Raw genomic sequence first — 12,146 nt, forward strand, 5'->3', positions numbered from 1 at the left:
CAGAGTAAGGAAGACAGACAGATCTCAGTAGATGCTCCAGTTCCAGTCCAGTCTCTCTTCCTTGGCTGCATAGTCTAGGGAAAACTCAACTTTTGGCTCAAGTAGCTCTATCAGATGCCTAAAATTGGATAGCCTGTCTTCAGCTTTTACCTCCAGTCCTTATCAGTCATCTACCATATTAGATGAGTTTAGAGTATCTTTCCTATTTCCTGAAGCAGACTGTTTCTTCAGCTATCTGCAGACCCAAGAGGACAATACTGCATTAATTTTTTCTGCATTTCATTTCCATTGGACTGATAGGAAGAAGAGATTTCATTCAAAGCAGACCCCAAATACAGAAGAGGGAGTTTTAGATACTTTTCCTTTAATCACCTGATCCTGTAATGTAAACTTTATGTCCATCTTTTCACTCTACTTTTCTGTATCAATACCTAAATAAAAAACAATTTTAAAAAGGCAGTTGAATTGAAACGTGCTTTTCAGCTTTCAATGTCTCTTGAGTAATTTCACTTGTTTTGGCTGAAACTTTTAGTGGGAGGGATGTTGAAAAATGAAATAAATTAGTGAAGTATAACCAGCATCCAAGATAGTGAGGAGAATGTGAAGCTAAATTAGTTATGGTCTCATATAAAATACTCTTGGCAAAGGCTTATATTTGAGGTGTAAAATGCATACAGAGGGAGTTTAATCTGTAGACTTTTGTCATTAGGTTGTATTTCAGTATGAGTGGAAGTATTTGAGCATGTCAGATACTATCTATCATCTGACAGCACATCCTACAGGCAAATGAGGTGTTGTGTGGAGCTTCCCAGCAGCCTCCCCACCCCTAGATATTTAATCTTCCCAAAGACGTTGGCATTTCTTGATTCTTGCCCAGTTGTTTGCACACTACTTAGTGTCAGTGTTCGAGGGGTCTGTCTGGATAAAAACAGGCATCTGGAGTGGATATGTCTTCTTCTAAAGCAGTCACCTTTTTAAGCAGTGCTCCTTTTTCACCACTGGAAAAAAAATAAGACCAAAGTTTGCCTTGTCCTTAGCAGATGTCTCCAAAGTTTCAGGTGACCTGCACCTTTCACTTCAAGTGAACACACACTTCACTGACCATGAAGGGAGTCTGGAGTGACTAGTTCACATGAAGATGTCTACAACGTTGTTGTCTGAAGTTAGGTAAGAAGGTTTCTTTTTTTTTTTTTTTTTGTTAATATTGTGACACTTGAACCACAGACACTATCTACTGCCACCACAGTACCCACTTTTGATATAGGCTTTCAACTCACCTAATGGAAAATGTAATTATTTCCCAAGTCATTCTTGACTCAAATCAGAATAGTGAGAAATTAATGCCATTTACAGAATGTTGGTGTTTTATTTGGGGCTTTTTTAATGAATGCAGTGTCACATACCACATGCTTTCACAATTCTGTTGTGTGGGAATCTATCCAACCTCCCAGGGAGACTTTCCAGTAGTGATCTTCTCCAGAAGAAGGGAGGAAGAGAACAAAATAGTCTCTTAATTTGACTAGTAGCTATCTAGTTCATAATAACTTACAGGCTGTTACCTAAAAGGTAAGAGGGCCATAATTAATATTGCTTAGACCATTATTTTCAAATATGGGTATTCATTGTGTTTTAAGAGTATCTGAAATATGCCTAACGCTATCTTAAAAAAACAAAACCAAAACCAAACCAAACAAAATAAAACAAACAAAACCCACAAAACCCCAAAACAAACAAAAAACCAAAAGCTCCAAGGGAAAATAAATTCCTTGCATCAAAGAGTTAATGGTCTCAAAGTAGTTTATATAGCTGACAAAGCATGATTTACTTTATTTTTCATTGCAATGTGTTTACTAAGGTCTTGGAACTTAGGAGACCTTCACACACTGTAATCTTTCTCTCCCTGCTCCTAACGCACTGGTTATTTGGGTGACTGGAGCTGATCTATGACTCCAGTGACAGGCTCTGCTGCAGGTTAAGATGTGTTTCAGGCAATCAGTCCTTTGGGAGGCTTTAGACACGCGCATGGGTGGGTGGGTGGGTGTCTCGTGTGCCGCTGAACACCACCCGTCACCGTGGCTTCTGTCCATGGTGCTGATCACCCCGGGCTCCTGCCTGGTTCCTGTTCCGTAAGCAGGTGGGGGAAGTAAAAATAATAGTTTTATTAGAAAGCCAGTGAAACTTTGGGATTCAAAATGCGTAAATTAATTTAATTAATCTATATTCATTCTTATGTTATAAATATAAGAATTTACAATTACTACACCACTTAATAATTATTGTGATAATATAAATACCCACATAATTCCTTGTGCCAGTTTATGTGTCTTGGAATCACAGCAAAAAACTAGTCTATAAATTATAAAAATATGTTAAAAAATCAGGAAAAAATCATAATCAAAGAAGAGTATGTGCCTCTGGCTATTTTTTTCCCCATGTGTTGATATTTTTAATTAAATAAAAGCAGAGAAGGAGAGCCTGGTTAAACCAGCACATAACCATAAATACTGGTTAAGCCAATACATAAGCATAAGCCCCATATACTGAAGCACTAAGTCAGAGCCGGAAGGCAAAAAGGAAGAGCTACTGAGTTTCTGAAGAGCCCCTCATTTGTTAAGTTTCATTAGTTTTGTATATAAATCCCTTTCTTTTATATTGTTTGAAAGTTACTCGAGGTTTGCTATATTTTACTAAAGCACACAAGGTCTTTTTCTTGTTCTCATTATGTCTAACAGCTGCAGGATGGATAGCCTGTATACCACAGAGCGTGTAATAAATAATGAATCACTCTGAAGCATTGCTTTCATGAAAAGTCACATACAAATATGATGTTTACTTGTAATTTGTTTAAGTTATAAAAACACTAGCTGAAAGGGTGACTTCCCAATAAATCTGCTAGAGTACTGGGTAATGGAGCCTAGCTTCTTTTCTTTTCTTATCTTTTAATTTTTCACCTCAGCTAATTTATGAACCCTTTCCAAAATTATTCTCTAAACTGCATTTTTGGAAAATTCCTCAAGTGAAATGCATCTATGGAATTGTCACCAGATTTTCTTCAATTTCAATGAATGGCTTTAAGTTCAATGAACAACAAATCATAGAAAAATACCAGCTTTTATGCTGTTTACATCTGCTTCCCAAATGTGTCAAAGCACTAATACCGTAAGGATTTGTTCACAAATGTGAGCTCAGTTATTTACATTTTTTCCATAAATAAAGCAATAGAAGTAATTATTCTAATAAAAAATTGAATTAACCAAAACTGCTAAAGAAAGTTATTGTGACAGCGTCAGTTTCACCAGTGCTTTAGTAACAGTGATGTATTTTAAACTAGATACTTATGCTTCTCACATATCCACAAACTAGTTTAGCAACCATATGCAAGCTTCCTTCTTCCTTGACCTGCTAGACCCAGGCCTGGAGGAACCACAGATCTTGAAAGGTCACCTGCTCCATTCCTTGAGTACATCAAGATTAGCAACAGACAGCAATTATGACTGTGAAGTGTGGCGGTTTTTGACTCACAGAGAACCTAAAATGCCTTGCAAACAACACCAAGAGCCCAAGAATTAGCTGTAGGTACAAGGTGTTCTGGTCAACATTGGCCATTCCAATCTCAAACTCTACTTTCAAAATCCATCTTATTGTGATCAGATGCTCTTTTATCAAGTATCTGTGTCTCACCACCTAGAATATTTTACACACTGCTTTGCAGGCTAAGATTCCTGTTATAAATCTATGGCATTTGGGGACTCTTTTATTTCTATAATACACCATTTTTTTACATACTGATACAAGTTTCACTGAAGTCAGTTAGAGTAATTCTGTCAAGCAGTGAAGCAGCCTTCTTGAGTTGGGATCATACACTTACTGATATACAGAAGATACAAAAGATATTGTTTGTAATTTTATCAAAATAGATTTGTGTACTAAGTGTTCTCTTACTGCATTTAAAGTATAAACACTAAGATCAGAGAAGCGCAGAAATAAAATGGTGGGTTTTGGATGAAAGCATTCAAATGAAATAAGACATCTCAAATGAGATAAGACATTTTTGTCCACAGTCAAAAACTTTTCAGTGCAAGTATTTTTTGGCTTTGATGGATCACTTTCAAGATACCTGTAGGTACTGAGATTCAGATTTAAAGCAGTTTGTTAACCTGCTACTGGAACCACTGAAATCCACAGGATTAGCCTGATGAGCAATTCATTAGTTATCCATCGGGGGACCTGAATTACTGAAAGCAGAGCCCAGTCACTAAATAGTGACACAATCACTAAATACTGATAACAACAAACATCAAAACACAGAAATATTCTCTGTTTTAAATATATGACATTACAGATACAGTAAACAAGGTATTTCTATCTAAGCAGCACTGACTGAAGCTTTTTATTTGAAATAAAAAAGTGATAAACACAAAAGAAAAATGATGCTTTGTACATTTGTGTACAAGGGCCTACAGAATGCCCAGACCTTTGAATAAATATTTTTATACTGTATCTTTACAAGGGTCAAGATTATCCCGTTAATCCAGTTGTCTTTCCTTTCTGTTCTAAATCCTGTGAAACGCTGCATGATTTCAAAAGGAAGATTTTAAAAAGGAAGATTTTTCAAAAGGAGGAAGTTAGAGGTGCTTTTTCAATTCCATCGATTTCAACAAACTTGTTCTAAAACAAGAAGAAATACTCCAGTCAGCTTCCACTAAGTATTACAGTACTGCGTTCAATAACATTTCTGAATATGCATTAGTAAATTTAAAAAAAAACAACAACAAACTAATCTACTACTCCTGTGAAGTTTGAAACCATTTACAGTCATAAAGTAATAACTTGTGACTAGAAAGGACTGTTCTGGTGAAACTAGACAGTATTTCAGACCAGAAGTATTGCCTTTGTAAACCTCATGTGCATGTTTTCCAATTTGATAATGTTACATAAATTCAGGACATATTTAATGAGCTTTAACTAACATAGAGTTTGCAGTTAAACAGCATCTTTATAAACTCCTGAATACTCTGTCTAAGTCTATACTAAACAAAAACAAACAAACAAACAAAACAAAAAACCACATTTCTTTCACATTCCTCCAAGGATATATTTACTGTGATACTATTTTCCCACACTAATTATAAACATTGTTTACAAATTCCTGGTAGCAGTAGATGTGCTTATAAAATCGCCTCTTATCAGTTGACACTGATGAGAAGAATTACTTCAAAGGGGATAAAATCAGAATAATTTTACCATTTGCTTTCAATTTGGCTGCAAATGCTATTTCAAGTTGTCTGACTTAACAGTAGTGAAATAATACATTTTCCATTTTTATTTAGACAGGTTATTCAATTTGAAAATGCCAAATTGCATTTCTCATAGATCACTTATAAATTAAATCACGGAATTCAGAAACAGCTCTGAAATATGCCCTGATGGTTGTATGCAGCTTGTTGTCTGCTGAGAACCTGACTTTTTTTTTTATTTAGTATTACTGGCTTTTATAGTAAGGATTTCTATTTTGGTTCTCTTCTATTCATCCACACACTTTGTCTTGTGTGTGCTCTTTAAGACATCAGTAAGTAGGTACAGACTTTTCCTGAATAGATGGAATGGTGGAGCAAGAGAATTTAAATAGACATTTGAAGAGATACTAGGCAACTTCAAAGACAGAATTTAAAATCTCTGCAGAATACAGATCTCGTGATTACTCTGAAAGCTTTAGAAGTGTGAACAAGTATGGAAATATCATTGTTTAATGGGTTACTACCTGTCAGTGACTGACCGTCTTCATATACCTCATTTTCGTTGTCTAACTTTCTTTGTGAAAAGAATCATGCTAGCTTAAATCACATTCTATGTGACTTTCACAACAAGCTAAGTGGATGTAGACTTTAATTACACTTCTGTAACTATTATATAGGAGATCTATAAATTGTTTTGTCTAGGGGTCTGTTAGAAAGTAGTTTAAAGCTGATGCATGTTTCTTCTTTCTCAAGATTTTGAAATTCACCGACACTAGTTTCAACTTTTTCATTATTACAGACCATTCACATAGTAACAGATGAATTCATTGCCCAAACAGGGTCATCCGACTTATGCTGTATGGACATTTCAGCTACAAATAAATAAATAAGTAAAATTTTAGAAAAGGTTTGATTTATCTAATAATAAAATCCTCAAATAATTCAATCAATTTTTCAGCTTTTTTCCTCAAGAAATCATTGATTCTTTAGCCAAAGTGTATGGACATGAGTGAAGAGAAATTGAGTCCAAACAGCAACAGTTTTTGATACATCAGTTTGCCCAGTGCCACAGAGAAAATGAATTTATATTGTTTAGGATCAGTTACTGATAGTGATACCCAGAAGGCCAGTTTTTCACATTGCCCTCTCTAGATATTTCTAAGGAAATTACCGTGGTTAAATTATAACGGGATTTTCTTCAATTTTTTTTTTTTAGTTCTTACTTGGTCAAAATTATGCACTGAAAATTATCAGGTTTATTTAACCATGTTCGTGATAAGAACATGAGCACCATGCCTATTAATAACAGTAAGATAAAGTTCATATAGTATCTTTGAATCATAGTTAACAAAATACAATTTTTGTGTGGTTTTGTTTAGTGCATAAGATTTTATTGTGTTTTTTGTTTGTTTTTAATTCAGTTTGCTTTCTGATTTCTTAGTAGAAGGTGGTATCCATGGATCTGTAAAAGTTATATTATTCATCTGAAGTTCATCATGAGAAAGAACCAGTCATCAGAGACTTTACCAAAATTCTTCATCAGTTTTCTCTTAAGACTGAAGTCTGAGCAAAGATTGAAACGGCATAGTGCTGGGTGGGGTGGCTTTTTGGCGAAGGTACAGAAGCATATTTTTCTAAACAGTCCTGAAAACTGCTGTTGTAAAAAATCTCTTCCATGATATCACCAGAAAAAACTCCTTCATAAACTAAATTTGAAAACTGAAAAGTTCTTGAAATGCTTTCTCAATTTCTACATATTTTTTTTCCCAATACAACAACAGAAAATTGTCTAGTAAATAATGGACTATTTGAATCCAGACAGATTAACATCAAGCCGTCATGACTGGCACTGCAGGGCCAAGTGGAAGAATGTAAACAGCAGAGCAGGAATTAAACTCATCTGCTAGTTGTTGTATTTTCTTGCATCCCTTTCAGTTCAGTCCCAAACTGACTACAGCCGTCTTCACCATGGTTTAAGAATATTCATATAGCCAGTAACGGCTCCAAGATTTGTTCAGAAACTGCTCTCCCTCCTTTGCTTTCTCCCTTTGTTCTGTGCTCTCTCTTATGATATGGCACTTGATTGTCTCCAAGGTTTGCAAACAGATCTGTGGTCCACCTCCGCATCAGTTCCCTCATGACATCATGACTTGATTTGCTGGGGTGAGGCTGTGGCACCCTACATTCACCACACTTCTCTTTCAGCTTTGGCTTATATTTGGTTTTCTGTTTTCTGTGTGGATGGAAAATACTACTGTGGTTTCAAGATCATAATGCCCATGTAGTCGTGCTCACTGCTTTCTTGGGTATGTGAGTGGTCACTGACACACAGTAAATTGTCATACAACATGAATGCTGGAAACGCCAGCCTAGCTGAGGGTGTTTCTATGCCAACTGTCCACCAGTTCAAAGGCCCTTTGCTGTAAGCTTGATAAATAGTGAGTCTCCATTCAGACAGATTTATTGCTCAGGGAGAGATTTCCCCAGAAATCCAATAAGCATTTCAATCAGCCTGATCTCATTTAGTTCAAGGCATTCAAAGAAAGGTGGATCCCTGGTTTACCTATTCCCCTTTACTGATCCTAATTAACTGTCTTTTTAAAAAAATCAAAATAATAACAAGCATTACTTCCAAATAGATTGTCAAATAGCTATTTTACATTATTTCCTATATTAAGAATCTCTAATTTGTATTATTGTCTTATTTTGTTACAGTTATTTTGCTACAGTTATTTTGCTTACTTCTCATGTTATTCAGTGATACTGATCAACAATGCAGAAAAACCTAAAGGAAAAGTCAGGGTTTTCACTTTATAATATGTTTGCATAGCCCTTATTGCAATGGAGCTTTAATGTCACTGGCTTCTGGCAACAACTGTCAATATCAATATTCAATAATTATAATAATGCACAACATCCTGACTTGCTTCATTTTAATCAGTACAGTTCTTTGATTTACACTAATTATTTGCACTAAAGTAAAACAGGAATAATGCAATACAGACAGTGTCAGAGAACGAAAAAAATGAACATGCTCTATTTTCTCTTTCAATCCCTTAATTTCAGTTTTTTATGACAGCTTTCTTGCAATAGGTGTTCAAAAGCTGATTCAGTTCAGGTTGCCTGAAATTTCACATAATAAAATGCTTACTTTTAACTGCATACAACTTTGCCAGGCACCAGGCTACAGGCTGAAATTTTTCATGCTAGATGTCTGACTTAGATTGAATATTGATTTTCTTTTCTTTAGAATTTCAGGAGAAAAAAAAAAAGGAAAGAAAAAACCCCAACTAGTTGCTTCTTAGGTTTGCATAAAGCAGCAACAGAAATTAACTGGAGCTATATTTTAAATATATAAAAATATATAAAGCTGTACAAAAATGTCACCTATTCCCTTATGTGCTCTGTAGATAAAATTATCTGTATTTCTGAAGCACTAATACTTTACACCAAAGAAATACCCAGAGAAAATCGCCAGTTTTGTTTTCATTGTGAAATTTGAATGAAATGTAGTTGTAAGGCCACGTAATTAATGAGGAATATAAATAGAAAGAGTGAAGATTAACTCTTATTGAAGAGACAGGTATCTCAAGGAAAAATTAGCACAAGATCATGCAGGTAAAGACTCAAAAAGTACATAGACAAGAAGAGTGTATTAAGATTTCATACACAGTCTCAACTCTGCTTTTCTTATGGTTTTAAGTACTAAACTTTAGAATCTTACAGTTCTTCATTGTTTTACTTTGGATTTTTGTTTGTTTTATACCACAAACTTACAGAAAGTATGTAAAGCACAGTATTAAAAAATATGTCACATGTAACATTTGCCACAATAGGAAAAAAAGAGCTGTTTCTTTCACACTTTGTCCAGTTTACTATGAAATGAGCCACATCAGTGATCTACACCATCTGGAACCCTAAAAGCTCAGAACTGCAGCTTTATCTTTCTGCAAGATAACCAGAGAATGTTAATACCTATCAAATATATCTTCCAAAAGATATTCTCATCTGGATGGGGGTTTTTTGAGCTGTTGAGCATCAATCATTTCTTTGGGGACTCCATGGTTAATAGAGAAATTGCAGAAGGAATCTAAGATGGATACTACCCCAAAAACTACAAATTGATCAAGAGGCCCTTTTTTCAGAATAATTCTACCATAAACCTTTCTGTAGTATCGATCACAGGAAAGTTTTTGGTAAAGGCCTTAAACTAACCTGTAGTAAAAGCTTTCTTGTTAAGGGAGTACACATCAAAACGCTGGGTTTGTTTTTGTTTTTGTTAGTTGGTTGGTTTTTTTCTTAAGAAAGCTAGTGTGATTTTAAGCAACTCTGTAATCCAATCTCATAAAATGTATAATTACACCACGAAAATTTTAAACATAGAAATCTATGAGAAATTAGAATTTTACCTCAAAGGCAAAATATATAGATAGATATATACATAAAATATCTATGTAGCCATATAGATATTTATTGCTTAGATGTTCTACATCATGACTTAAACCTGTGTTTAATACTGTGAATTACAGTCCTTCACATAAATGTTCATTGGGATTAGGTTTCATTGCGCCCCTTACATTTCCTATTGTTCAAACTCCTCTGAGAGACCAACTAGCAGAAGCCATTAGAAAAAAAGGAACTGGATGACAGTTTATGCTACCTGTCCCTAAACAAATATCTTTATCAGCTTCATGAGTTGTATCCAGGGTGACCTTTTTCTAAGTAAATTCTCAGTGATGAACATAGGTTTAAAAATGCAAAAATATTTACTGTTACTCAGAGGGAGTCCAAATAATCATATGTAGGCTGAATAAATTTTTGGACATACTGTAATATCTTTGCTTAAAAGACAAGTACTGTACATGAAAACTAATTTCCACTCTTTCCACAAAACACTCCTTGAGAGCTGTTTAAAGAAATGTGATTAATGCAGGCATCCACGCCAGCTTTCATAGAATCATAGAATTGTTTGGTTAGAAAGGACCTAAAGATCATTCAGTTTAATTCCCCTGCCATGGGCAGGGACACCTTCCATTGGAAAGTGTGTCCTTTCTTAAATATAAACAAAACTAAGTTTCAGGATTTCTTTTCGAAGAGCATATTTTCAATCTATGCTCTTCAAAAAAAGAAAATTATATTCAAATGAAGAACAATTATTTTAGAAGCCACAAATTGCCAATTAACTACTTCTTTCCTGGAAAAGATGACCTCAGTTCTAAGTGTTTCAACAGCAGTTCTCTTTGGAAATGGAGTCAGGTCTAGTATGGAATCTGTCTTGCAGTTGCATATAGTATCTCTGGCACTAAAGCAAATCTTTTCCCAAGAACCATAAAATTTACTGGTACTCATTTGTGCACACCTTCAGATATCATGAGAAATGAGTTTTGTGTATGGCTGTGGATGACGGATGCTGTTGGGGTGCAGCTGGCAAAATGCACACAGGCATCCAGTTTAGCAGGGTCCTTTCCCAAAAGAAAGCATTAGAAAACTACCTGATACAGTAGTAGTGGATGAGCAAAGAAGGGATAAGAAATTAATAAATCAACAAATAGTCACTAAAATAATTGTATCAGACCTTCTCAGCTACATCCAGGTGAAGATGATTTCATAACCCAAGGCCTTATCAACTCAAGGAATCTATAGTTTAAGTGGATATCTCATGAGAGAATGTATGATTTAACTTATTTGTAGTTAAGTAACTACAGGAGCGGAGTACACATGTAAGGTAAAACTTGGTCAGCACAATTGATTCGTTGGGTGGAAGGTTGCAAACCACTCCTGAGTATCAAAGAGACAAAACTTGTCCAAAGAGGCTACAGAAATTAAAAATAATAGATGTTCAGGATTAGTTTTAATTAATTTCATCAAAATATAATTAATTTAAAATTAATTATTTTCTAGAAATAATTATTTTTAAAAAGTAGTTTCCCCACTCCAGTGTCATAAACAAGTGTTAATATGACCTACTAAGGACAAAAGAAATTAATTACAGTCTTCAGTGAAGATCAAAGTTGGGATTTAATCTAAGAAAGGATTCTTTTCCATAGGTCAACATTTTTTTAATTTGCCTCAGACAGACTTGAGCCATGCTTTGTGTTGTCATGACTTCTTTCTTAATTAAAACTTTATGTGAATTTAATTTAATATCCATTTTAGCATCCAAGCATTTTCTATCACATTTTAATTGCTGGAACTTGTTTATTTCTAATTGAGACACCCTCAACATCGTTTCCAAGGTGTGTGACTTCTACCTTTTATTTATATTATGGTGTTTGCTTATGACAGGATTTCTGTTTAGGTGATGCCTTTATGCTCACCTGTGTCTAAAGTGTCTCAGTTGCCTTCTACTGGGCGGAGGTTTTTACTGTGCATTCCCAAAGCAAACATTGCATCACTGGCGTCACTTAAAAACCCACGAGTTTGGCTGACAAAAATAGTAACATTTCTAACCTTTAATGCTTTGGCCACCTTTATTTGGGCTCCTTCAACTGACTCCAGACTTGAAAGCACACAATCAATTTATGAGTATGCAATCATAATTTATTGTGCGTGATGCACGTAATAAATGGCTGGGGCCAATGTGGTGTGATGTGCTCAGCAGTTCGTGACCAGGCAGATGAAGCCGCTCTGCCAGCCAGGCTGGCCAGGCAGTTGGCAAATATGCAGGAAAGTGCCAGCCCTTGGGCCGTTTCTTGCATTGGGCTGAGCTTTTCTGAATTGCCACCCTCCTCCTCTCTGATTTTACATCTTCCCATACTATGGTTTTCCTCTTGAGTCTAGCATGACTTCATATTTTCTGCTTTAAATTAGTTCTTTTGCAAATAGCAATTCTGCACTCCTGTGGGCTTCTTATTTCTACTTTTCAACTTGCATGAGCCAATGTCCTATGTTAACTGCCTCTTAAGAGCT

The sequence above is a fragment of the Neopelma chrysocephalum genome, unplaced genomic scaffold (assembly GCF_003984885.1).
Source record: "Neopelma chrysocephalum unplaced genomic scaffold, ASM398488v2 Primary Assembly neopelma1_25, whole genome shotgun sequence".
In the NCBI taxonomy this organism is placed as follows: Eukaryota; Metazoa; Chordata; class Aves; order Passeriformes; family Pipridae; genus Neopelma; species Neopelma chrysocephalum.